At 38.4% G+C, this 13,321-nt stretch overlaps 1 protein-coding gene across 2 annotated transcripts in view; it reads right to left on the bottom strand.

Moving 5' to 3' along the window:
• The window catches only part of LOC106094429 (uncharacterized), a 219,840-nt gene that overhangs the window by 163,988 nt on the left and 42,531 nt on the right, over positions 1–13,321 (bottom strand). Inside the window, exon 1 of one of the 2 annotated variants that reach the window (XM_059360513.1) lies at positions 12,947–13,016. The exons of the other annotated variant lie outside the window; for it this stretch is intronic. The gene's annotated coding sequence lies outside the window, so the exon portion shown is untranslated. Of the gene's footprint in view, positions 1–12,946; positions 13,017–13,321 lie in introns of those variants that run through there. 2 annotated transcript variants of the gene reach the window in all.

The following is a 13,321-nucleotide window of genomic DNA, read 5'->3' on the forward strand; positions in this document are numbered from 1 at the left end:
GTCTGTCCGTATGTCTGTCTGTCTGTCTGCCTGTCCGTCCGTCTGTCTGTCCGTCTGTCAGTCCGTCTATATGTCCGTCTGTCTGTCAGTCTGTCTGTCTGTCCCCCTGTCCGTCCATCTGTCTGTCCGTCTGTCTGTATGTCCATCTGTATGTCTGTCTGTCCGTCTGTCTATCTGTCCGCCTGTCTGTCTGTCCATCTGTATGTCCGCCTGTCTGTCTGTCCGCCAGTCTGTCCGTCTGTCAGTCTGTCGGTCCGTCTATCTGTCCGCCTGTCTATCTGTTTGTCTGTCTGCTCTCATATACATGTTCGTGCGATTTGCAGTAATTTTACAATAAAGTGGTCATTTGTAAACCGAAATTTGTTCGGAATGATTCAGAATGTTCAGATTTCAATATAGCTCCCATATATATATTCGTCCGATTTGCAGTAATACATCAATAAAATGGTCATTTATTAACCGATTCTCTCGAAATTTGGCAGGAAGGATTTTTTTATGACCCTCAATGTTAGTGGAGAATTTCATAGAAATCGGTTCAGATTTGGATATAGCTCCCATATATATGTTCGTCCGATTTGCAGTAATACTGCAATAAAATGGTCATTTGTTAACCGATTGTCTCGAACTTTGGCAGGAAGGTTTTTTTTACGACTCTTGACATTACATGTGAATTTCATAGAAATCGGTTCAGATTTAGATATAGCTCTTATGTGTATATTTCGCCCGATTTTCACTCCCAGAGCCATTGCAAGCGCATTTATTGACCAATTTTCCCAAAATTTTGCACAACACTTTCCTCGACAACTACCACAATATGAATAGAGTTTGGTAAAAATCGGTTGAGATTTATATATAGCTCCCATATATATGTTCGTCTGATTTGCAGTAATATTGCGATAAAATGGTTTTTTGTAAACCGATTTTCTCGAAATTTGGCAGGAGGAATTTTCTAATGACTTTCAGTATAACTCGTGAATTTCATAGAAATCGGTTCAGATTTAGATATAGCTCTCATATATATATATCGCCCGATTTTCACTTCAAGAGCCACTGCAAGCGCATTTATTGACCCATCTTGCCAAAATTTTGCCCAACACTTTCCTCGACGACTGCAACAGTACCTGAGAAGTTTGCTCGAAATCGGTTCAGATTTAGATATAGCTCTCATATATATGTTCGTCCGATTTGCAGTAATATGGCAATAAATGGTCGTTTGTCAACCGATTTTCTCGAAATATAGCAGGAGGGATTTTCTCCTGGCTCTCAAAATGACTGGAGAATTTCGTGGAAATCGGTTCAGATTTTATTATAGCTCTCTCATATATATATCGTCCGATTTTAACTTCTAGAGTCACAGCAAGCGCATTTATTGATCCATCTTGCCAAAAATTTTGCAAAACGCTTTCCTCGATGACTGCCACAGTATCTGAGGAGTTTGCTCCAAATCGGTTCAGATTTAGATATAGCTTCCATATATATGTTCGTCCAATTTTGAGAAATATTGTTAAAAAGTGCTCATTTGTTAACCGATTCTCTCGAAATGTTGCAGGAACGATTTTCTTATAACTCTTAATATTACGGGCAAATTTCCTAGAAATCGGCCCAGATTTAGATATAGCTGTCATATATGTATATAGCCCGATTTTCACTTGTAGAGCCACTGAAAGCGCATTGTTTGACCAATCTTGACAAAATTTTGCACCACGCTTTCCGCGACGACTACCACATTATCTGAGAAGTTTGCTTGAAATCGGCTAAGAATTAGATATAGCTCCCATATATATGTTCGTCAGATTTTGGGTAATTTGCACAAATGTTGGCAATTTTCAACCGTAGTTATTACAGTTTGAACATTTTTGCTCGAAATTTGATACGGATTGTTTTATAACCCATCTGAAAATATCCTCCAAGGTCCATCAAAATTGGTTCAGAATTGGATATAGCTCCCACATTTTACCTATAGGGTAGGTGTAGGGTATTATACAGCATCATTTCTTATCCCCTCGGCGGCAACACTATCCCGAATAGAGGAAATGACTGAAAGAGCATTGCAACTCAGTCTGCCTAAGCATAAAACGCCGGGAAATAAGAAAAATTACGAAATATTTCCACACACAAATTGAAGTTCTGCCCAAAGATGTTGCTGCCGCTGTCTTTAAAACACGCCTTTATCTTGTACCGCCACAGACACACACGCACACTCGCATTCCTCAAACGCTATGTGGTATATCTTTTGAACAACAGTATTTTCCCAACTAATCACAAACGTTTGGCGGCAACGACATAAACACATACCACTACAAAAGCTCTCTGTCGGTGTTTTTTTTTTGTGAACGCTTCTTCTTACAAGGAGCTAGCAAATGATGTGTGATGTTTTCTCAAAGATTACAAGGACTGCAATAAGGAAAGACTGAGAGCCAATAAAACCAAATCTCTTACATCTTTTCAAAGAACACATCACAATGAAAAATTATACTTAAAAGTGTTACTTCAGAGAGGATTAATTTTTTTTTTCGCCATTTTTTATTTTCTGCGATAGGAAATGAAAATAAATGAAGGAAAAGATGAGGAATGAAAGCAAACGTAAAAAAAAGTTGCATTAAACATTTTCGAAGGTTGTCAGAGAGATAAGGGTTTGGAGCAAAAAAAAAAAATACATCATCTTGGAGAAATTGATTTGGATGGGGTAACATACGAGTATATATGAAAAGAAGACCAGTAAGGAAGGGCAAAAGTCGGGCGGTGCCAACTGTATGATGCACCTACACCTACCCTATCAGTACAATGTGGTAGCTATATCCAATTCTGAATCCACTTTGATGGACCTCGGCGAGCAAATATGTTCAAACTGTCAAAACTACGGTTGACAAATGACAACATTATGGCAAATTACCCACAATCTGACGAACATATATATGGCAGCTATATCTAATTCTGAACCGATTCCGAGCAAACTCTATGCATATTGTGGTAGTCATCGAGGAAAGCGTTTTGCAAAATTTTGGGAAAATTGGTCAATAAATGCTCTTGCAGTGGCTCTGGGAGTGAAAATCGGGCGAAATATACACTTGAGAGCTATATCTAAATCTGAACCGATTTCTATGAAATTCACATGTCGAGAGTCGTAAAAAAGTCCTTTCCGCCAAATTTCGAGAAAATCGGTTTACAAAAGACCATTTTATTGGAATATTAGTGCAAATCGGACGAACATATATATGGGAGCTATATGTAAATCTGAACCGATTTCGATCAAACTCTATGTATATTGTGGTAATCGTCGAGGAAAGTGTTGTGCAAAATTTTGCCAAGTTTGGTTAAACAATGCGCTTGCAGTGGCTCCAGAAGTGAAAATCGGGCTTTATACATATATGACAGCTATATCTAAATCTGCTCCGATTTCTAGGAAATTTGCCCGTAATATTAAGAGTTATAAGAAAATACTTCCTGCAACATTTCGACAGAATCGGTTAACAAATGAGCACTTTTTAGCAATATTTCTCAAAATCGGACGAACATATATATGGGAGCTATACCTAAATCTGAACCGATTTTGAACAAACTTTTCAGATACTGTGGCAGTCGTCAAGGAAAGCGTTCTGCAAAAATTTGGCAGGATGGATCAATAAATGCGCTTGCTGTGACTCTAGAAGTTAAAATCGGGCGATATATATATATGAGAGAGCTATATCTAAATCTGAACCGATTTCCATGAAATTCACTAGTAATATTGAGAGTCAAGTGAAAATCCCTCCTGCCAAATTTCGAGAAAAAAAGACCACTTTTTTGCAATATTACCGCAAATCGGACGAACATATATATGGGAGCTATATCTAAATCTGAACCGATTTCCATGAAATGCACCGGTAATATTGAGGGTCAAGAGAAAATCCCTCCTGCCAAATTTCGAGAGAATCATTTGACAAATGACCATTTCATTGCAGTATTATTGCAAATCGGACGAACATATATATGGGAGCTATATCTCAATCTGAACCGATTTCGAACAAACTTTTCAGATACTGTGGCAGTCGTCAAGGAAAGCGTTTTGCAAAAATTTGGCAGGATGGATCAATAAATGCGCTTGGTATGACTCTAGAAGTTAAAATCGGGCGATATATATATATGAGAGCTATGTCTAAATCTGAACCGATTTTCATGAAATTCACCAGTAATATTGAAAGTCATTAGAAAATCCCTCCTGCCAAATTTCGAGAAAAAAATACCATTTTTTTGCAATATTACCGCAAATCGGACGAACATATATATGGGAGCTATATCTAAATCTGAACCGATTTCCATGAAATGCACCGGTAATATTGAGGGTCAAGAGAAAATCCCTCCTGCCAAATTTCGAGAGAATCATTTGACAAATGACCATTTTATTACAATATTACCGCAAATCGGACGAACATATATATGGGAGCTATATGTAAATCTGAACCGATTTCGATCAAACTTCTTACATCTTGTGGTAGTCGACGAGGAAAGTGTTGTGCAAAATTTTGGCAAGATTGGTCAAAAAATGCGCTTGCAGTGGCTCCAGAAGTGAAAATCGGGCTTTATACATATATGGCAGCTATGTCTAAATCTGAACCGATTTCTATGAAATTCTCCAGTAATGCCGAGAATCATTCGAAAATCCTTCTTGCAAACTTCGAGAGAATCGGTTAACAAATGACCATTTTATTGCACTATTACTGAAAATCGGACGAACATATATATGGGAGTTATATCCAGATCTGAACCGATTTTTTCCAATTTCAATAGGCTTCGTCTCTAGACCGAAAAACATGCCTGCACCAAATTTTAAGACGATCGGATGAAAGCTGCGACCTGTATTTTGTACACAAAGCAACATGGATAGAAGGACAGATAGACTACAGGACAGATAGACAGAGAGACGTAACTATGTCCGTCTCTCTGTCTATCTGTCCTTTTGTCTGTCTGTCCTTCTGTCTGTCTGTCTGTCCTTCTATCCATGTTGTTTTGTGTACAAAATACAGGTCGCAGCTTTCATCCGATCGAATAGGAAAATGATTCTGAGTCGATCGATGTAGCCATTAATGGGTCTATCTCTCTTCCTTCTGGGCGTACGACAGTAGTGGTGTAAGGTATACAAATGTAGTCGTTTGAATTGGCAACACTCCATGTCAGCTTCATTTAAGAACATAAATTCTTTGAATCCTTATCGATATCCTCATACATATTTTGCAATAAAATTACTCAGTTGCTACAAGTGTTCAATACATTGACCCATTGTTTGGCAACAGCTGACTGCTCACTTTATTTAATTCCAAATATTTCTTTTTTGATCTTAGCTTTTGGTATATTATGAGAGTTTTCATAAATTTAGCAAAAGATAGCTGATGACAGCTGTGGCCCGAAAAATAAAAACCTAAATCATATGTAAATGAATAGCAAACCCTTTCAACATTATCCTATAATAAGATGAGCAGTATGACGGCAAAAGCTAAAAAAAGCACAGTGGTATTATATTTGCCAATAAGGACAGTTTTTAATATGTGTATAAAAAATGAAGTCGCATGGAACTTTGCTCTGGTCGAATCGAGGATATACTCTAATTAAAATATTTTTATAATCTCCACCATCGGATGGGGGTATACTAATTTCGTCATTCTGTTTGTAAACACCTCGAAATATGCCTCTGAGACCCCATAAAGTATATATATTCTTGATCGTCATGTCATTAGAAGTCGATCTAGCCCAGTCCGTTCGTCTGTCCGTCCGTCTGTCCGTCCGTCTGTCTGTCCGTCGGTCTGTCCGTCAGTCTGTCGAAAGCACGCTAACTTTCGAAGGAGTAAAGCTAGCCGCTTGAAATTTTGCTCCAATACTTCTTATTATTGTAAGTCGGTTGGGATTGTAAATGGGCCATATCGGTCCATGTTTTGATATAGCTGCCATATAAAACGAAGATATGTCTTGACTTCTTGAGACTCTAGAGGGCGCAATTCTAATCCGATTGAAATGAAATTTTGCACAACAAGTTTTGTTATGATATCCAATAACTGTCCCAAGTATGGTTCAAATAGGTCCATAACCTGATATAGCTGTCATATAAACCGATCTGGGGTCTTGACTTCTTGAGCCTCTAGAGGGCGCAATTCTAATCAGATTGAAGTGAAATTTTGCACGACGTGTTTTGTTATGATATCCAACAACTGTGCGAAGTATGGTTCAAATCGGTTCATAATCTGATATAGCTGTCATATCAACCATCTTGGGTCTTGACTTCTTGTACCTCTCGAGGGCGCAATTCTAATCCGATTGAAATGAAATTTTGCACGACGTGTTTTGTTATGATATCCAACAACTGTGTTAGGTATGCTTCAAACCGGTCCATAACCTGATATAGCTGCCATATAACCCGATCTTGGGTCTTGACTTTTTAAGCCTCTAGAGGGCGCAATTCTAATCCGATTGAAATGAAATTTTGCACGACGTGTTTTGTTATGATATCCAACAACTGTGTAAGGTATGCTTCAAATCGGTTCATAACCTGATATAGCTGCCATATTAACCGATCTTGGATCTTGACTTCTTGAGCCGATAGAGGGCGCAATTCTAATCCGATTTGGCTGAAATTTTACACAACGAATTTTGTTACGATATCCAACAACTGTGCGAAATATGGTTCAAATCAATCCATAACCTGATATAGCTGCCATTGACTTCTTCACCCTCTAGAGGGCGCAATTCTAATCCGATTAAAATGAAATTTTGCACAACGTGTTTTGTTATGATATCCAACAACTGTGCCAAGTATGGTTCAAATCGGTTTATAACCTGATATAGCTGCCATATTAACCGATCTTGGGTCTTGAGTTCTTCAACCTCTAGAGGGCGCAATTCTCATCCGATTTGGCTGAAATTTTGCACGAAGTATTTTGGTTTGATATCCAACAACTACGCTTAGTATGGTTTTGATTGGTCCATGTTTTGATATAGCTGCCATATACACCGATCTGGGATCTTGACTTCTTGACCCGCTAGAGGGCGCAATTCTCATCCGATTTGGCTGAAATTTTGCACAACGGCTTCTCTCATGACCTTCAACATACGTGTCTGATATGGTCTGAATCGATCAATAGCTTGATACAGCTCCCATATAAACCGAACTCCCGATTTTGGTTCTTTAGCCCCCACCAAGGCGCAATTCTTATCCGAATGAACTGAAATATCACACAATGACTTCTGCAATGTTCAGCATTCATTTATGGTCCGAATCGGACTATAACTTGATATAGCTCCAATAGCATAACAGTTCTTATTCAATACTCTCGGATTATCTCGATCTCGACAAATGCAATCAATGGTGGAGGGTATATAAGATTCGACCCGGCCGAACTTAGCACGCTCTTACTTGTGTTTTTTTTTTTTTTTTTTAATAATCCCTTATAGAACAATTTCATATATAGCAAATGCTTTCTGTTTTTTCTTATATATGTAAATTTTTTAATTATTTCTTTTTTTTTTGATAAGCCTTAAACTTCTGTTTATTTGCCTATAACCATATCAGCATATCGCAAGCTATTTTTTTCCTCTTTTTGGTAGCGAAACTTATCCCATGAATTATGAATTACTTCCATTCGGCCGAAAAATCCCAATCCGTGAAATTTTCATTTCATTCCAAAGTATTTAAATTTAAATCAGATTCCTTTTTTTTTTTTGCTTCTTTGCATTCGTCTGTTTATATTCCATGGCATATGCAAAAGACCAAAAAAAAAAAATATATGACTACGAGTTTTTTGTACTCCTACATATTGGTGTAGAACATTTTTTTCTTTATTTAAAATTCGGTGTTCTTTTAGGGTAAAACAGCGGCCAGTCTACTCTGGCAACAGACCATTCTTGGTCTACTGGCCCTGGTCTGCATATTTTAGCCATTAACAACAGATTGTTTCAAATTGCTTGAGCTGGTCCCATCAAACACAGAGCGGGGGCATGTAAATGGGGTTTGAAACACAAGGGGGGGGGGTCTCTTTTAGTTTTTGTTTTGTGAGGAATTATAACGTTTTTCATTCATTTTACAACTACCACCAAAAAACCGATTACTTTGCTTGTAGACTAAAAAAAAGGGGGCGACGGGTGTTTGTAAAGGCCTTCTTTAGTAGCTGAAGCAAGGAGTTTGAGTTTGCAGTACAAAAAACAAAACACATTTAAAATGTATTTCATTTTAAACTCATCATCATCATCATCATCCTCATCCTACGACTTAAGCTACAGTTTCATCAGTAGCTGCGCCAGTTGTTTTTTGGGGCTCTAAGAGTTGAGTGAAAAAATCCGCCAACATCAACATTTGGACAGATAACGCAAAGAAGCCGAAAAACGAAAACGACCCAAACGAAAAACAAATAAAGCAACACAAAAAAAAAAAAAAATTAAACAAAAAAATATACAAAACTACATGGAAATGCTTTTATCGCTGTGTGCAACGACGACGATGGTGATGATGGTCCAGTTGGTGACTACTGGCAGCATCAGCGCCAGCTTTAGCTACCATCGTCATCATCATCATCATCATAGTCATCTGCGGATCGGATACAAATCCAAAAAAGATGTCTGTATTAACAAATCTTCCCTGCAGTTACACTGCCTTTCACAGCCAACCTGCCAGCCAGCCGGCTAGTCAGCCAAGGGCCAGAGATTGAATTTGTAAAAAAAAGCCTCGGTTTGGAGAAGAGTTACCGTTTTTTGGGCTGCAATTTTGTTAGAGATAGGTTTCTTGCCTTACACAGGTTATGTTCGAAGAAGGGCTATTCCGGTCTATATCTGATACTACTACTACTAAATTTCCCATGAACATTCTACTAAGGAACAGGGGATACTTCTCTCATATCAATGAGTGCAGTCCGATTAAAGTTTATGTTCAATGACAAGTGGCCACCTTTTGTATAGCCGAGTCCGAAAGACGTGCCGCAGTGCGATGCCACTGGGAAGAGAAGTTTTGACAAGGCAGGGATGCCTCACAAATGTAGCCAGCATTAATAAGGAGATAATCACCGCTGAAAATTTTTCTGATGGCCACGCCGGAATTTGAAACCAGGCGTTCGACGTCATAGGCTGACATGCTTATCTCTGCACAATGGTGGCCTCCAATAACCGATATAAGTCAATGTGTCAAATTTCAGCGAAATCGGATTATAAATGCGTCTTTTATGGGACCAGGACTTTAAAACGAGATATCGGTCTATATGGCAGCTATATCCAAATCTGGACCGATTTGGGCCAAGTAGCAGAAAAATGTTGAAGAGCCAAGCACAACTCACTGTCCCAATTTTCGGCAATATCGGACAATAAATGCGCCTTAATCGAGAGATCGGTCTATATGACAGCTATATCCAAATCTGGACCGATCTCAAAGCTCCTAACACAACTCACTGGCTCAGATTTCGGAAACATCGGACAATAAATGCGACTTTTATGGGCCCAAAACCTTAAATCGAGAGATCGGTCAGCTGTATCCAGCAGCTATATCCAAATGTGGACCGATCTGAGTCAAATTGAAGAAGAATGTCAAAGGGCCCAACACATCTCACTGTCCCAAATTTCGGCGACATCGGACAATAAATGCGCCTTACATGGGCCCAAAACCTTAAATCGAGAGATCGGTCAATATGGCAGCTATATCCAAATCTGAACCGATCAGGGTCAAATTGAAGAAAAATGTCAAAGGGCCTAAGACAACTCACTGTCCCAAATTTAAGCAAAATCGGATAAAAAATATGGCTTTTATGGACCTAAGACCCTAAATCGGAGGATCGGTATATATAACAGCTATATCCAAATCTCGACCGATCTGGGCCAAATTGACGAAGGACATCGAAGGGCCTAACACAACTCACTGTCCCAAAATTTCAGAAAAAATCTGATAATAAATGTGGCTTTTATGGCCCCAAAACCAAAAAACAAGAGATCGGTCTATATGGCAGCTATATCCCAATTTGAACCGATCTAAGTGAAATTGAAGATAGATGTCGAAGGTCCTAACACAACTCACTGTCCCAAATTTCAGCGAAATCGCTTAATAAATGTGGCTTTTATGGGCCTAAGACCCTTAATCGGAGGATCGGTCTATATGGCAGCTATATCCAAATCTGGACCGATCTGGGCCAAATTGACGAATAGTGTCGAAGGGCCTAACACAACTCACTGTTCCCAAATTTCAGCAAAATCGGATAATAAATGTGGCTTTAAATGGCCTAAGACCCTAAATCGGCGGATCCTTCCATATAGGGGCTATTACAAGATATAGTCCGATATGGCCCATCTTCGAACTTAACTTGCTTATGGACAAAAAAAAAGGCTGAACTTTTGCACATGGTGTTCTGTTGCAACTATGCTGAGTACGGTCCAAATCGGTCCATAACCTGATATAGCTCCCATATAAACCGATCTCCCGATTTGACTTCCTGAGACCCTGGAAGCCGCAATTTTTGTCCGATTTCGCAGAACATTCTATTTTGACTTCCAACAACTGTGCCAAGTACGGTATAAATCTGTGTATAACCTGATATAACTTCCAAATAAACCGATCTCACGATTTGACTCCTGTGATCAGCAAAAGAATATACCTGCCCCGCAGACCCATTCTCCGATTTCGGGACCCAGGCTAGTAAAAAGTGCATCTATTATATGAGTGAGTGAAGGTTTTTATACCCTCCACAATAGGATGGGGGTATACTAATTTCGTCATCCTATTTGTAACTCCTCGAAATATTCGTCTAAGACCCCAAAAAATATATATAATCTTGATCTTCGTAATATTTTAATTCGAACTAGCCATGTCCGTCCGTCCGTCCGTCTATCTGTCGAAAGCACGCTGAAGTTCGAAGGAGTAAAGCTAGCCGCTTTAAATTTTGCACGAATACTTATTATTAGTGTAGGTCGGTTGGGATTGTAAAAGGGCCATATCGGTCCATGTTTTCATAAAGCTGCCATATAAACCGATCTGGGGTCTTGACTTCTTGAGCCTCTAGAGAACACAACTCTCATCCGATTTGGCTGAAATTTTGCATGACGTGTTCTGTTATGACTTTCAACAATTGTGCTGAGTATGGTTGACATCGGTCCATAACTTGATATAGCTGCCATATAAACTGATCTTGGGTCTTGACTTCTTGAGCCTCTAGAGTGCGCAATTCTTATCCGATTTGGCTGAAATTTTGCATGACGTTTTTTGTTATGACTTCCAACAACTGTGTTAAGAATAGTTTAAATCGGTCCACAACTTGATATAGCTGCCATATAAGCCCATATGGGGTCTTGACTTCTTGAGCCTCTGCAGGAAGCAATTCCAATCCGATTCGGCTGAAATTTTGCATGACGTGTTCTGTTATGACTTCCAACAACTATGTTAAGAATGGTTCAAATCGGTCCATAACCTGATATATCGGCCATATAGACCGATATGGGGTCTTGACTTCTTGAGCAGCTAGAGGGCACAATTCTTATCCGATTTGGCTGAAATTTTGCATGAGGTGTTTTATTATGATATTCAACAACTGTGCCAAGTATGGTTGACATCGGTCCATAACCCAATATAGCTGCCATATAAACCGATCTGGGGTCTTGACTTCTTGAGCCACTAGAGGGCGCACTTATTATCGGATTTAGCTGAAATTTTGTGTGACATGTTTTGTTTTAACTTTCAACAACTGTGTTAAGAATAGTTTAAATCGGTCTATAACCTGATATATCGGTCATATAAACCGATATGGGATCTTGACTTCTTGAGCCTCTAAAGGGCGCAAGTATTATCCGATTTGGTTGAAATTTTGTGCAACGGCTTCTCTCATGACATGAATCGGTTTACAGCCTTATACAGCTCCCCTATAAACCGATCTCCCTATTTTACTTCTTCAGCCCCTTTAGTGCGCAATTCTTACTGGATTTGGCTGAAATTTTACACAATGTCTTCCACTATGATCCCCACTATTCAGTTCAATTATGATCCGAAATGAACCATAACTTGACAATGGTCCAATAACATAGCAAAACTTTTCTTTTATCCTTTGTTTGCCTAAAAATCGAAAGCTCGACAAATGCGATCCATGGTGGGGTCTATATAAGATGCGGTCCGGCCGAATTTAATATCTTTTTACTTGTTTCAAGTTTTCCGTTGAACTTTGGGCAAAATTTCGTTTTTTTTTTTTTCATTGGCAACCCTGTTTTCGATATCATAATAAGTGAAAATATTCCTATGAAGATATGTGTTTATGTATTTGTTTTTTTTTTTCAGCCTTCTGTTTAGTAATTCGCTCGATATCAGCACTCACACAACATAACTTAAATATACGAAATTGATATGGGCATGCATACGAATGATGCCATAAAACCGTAACACTATTGAGAAGGAACCAGAAAACAAAACCCCCCTTCCAGCCCATTTTCAAAGCTTAGACAGAATTCTGGAGACACGGAAGAGTTTGTTCACAACCACGTATCAAGAAAGTCTAACACAAATTCTAGTAACATATTTCAGGTGGATTAGTCAACCTTATCTAAATGTCTGTCCATCCATGCATTCGTCTGTCTGTCTACGATTCGTTAGCCCATGATGCGTTTATTGGTCTCCAAACTGGAGTAACATGAAGGAGATAAGAAACTAGCTGGATATCTATTAGCTAGGTGGAGCTAAGCTAATAATAGGCTAGCAAGACTCATTAGTTTTCAATGTTCTCCTTAAAATTCTTCTCATCTTTGGAATTTATAATTACAAGCTACTGTCCCAGGCCATGGAGAAGAAGTTTTTTTGTTTTATTAATAAAACCAAATTGATTTGGAAATACTTTACCAAAGATCGTTGACTTTCCCAAGCTGAGTAAAAGAGAGTTGAAGGGGGTTTAAATAAAGCCTTCAACAGACTTTATTGCTGGTAGTCGCAATATCACGACAATGTGTTAGGACGCATGCGTGGCATACTTACTTAGCGCAGTTGACTGTCTGTTCTCAGTGAGTGGGTAGTTACAATACAAATGCATCAAATAATGGTACCTGAAAATAATAAAAAAAGAGAAAAATTAAGATAAGAAAAATATTTCAAATGCGGAATGTAATAAAAAAAACTTGAAAACAAGAAATTTATATGGCACGAATCGAATATTGGTTATAAATTGGAGTATATAATAAAAAGGGAATCCAACTGGGACACCATTCGTGGGTATTATGAAACAATAAAAAAATTTATATTAGATTTTTAACAAATTTCTTATGAAATTTAAAGTTGATTAAAATTTTTCAAGCAAAAATGCCATTAAAGATAAAGTTCAAGTTTTAATTTAAATTATAATATTGGGTTGCC

This window comes from Stomoxys calcitrans, chromosome 1 (assembly GCF_963082655.1).
Source record: "Stomoxys calcitrans chromosome 1, idStoCalc2.1, whole genome shotgun sequence".
In the NCBI taxonomy this organism is placed as follows: Eukaryota; Metazoa; Arthropoda; class Insecta; order Diptera; family Muscidae; genus Stomoxys; species Stomoxys calcitrans.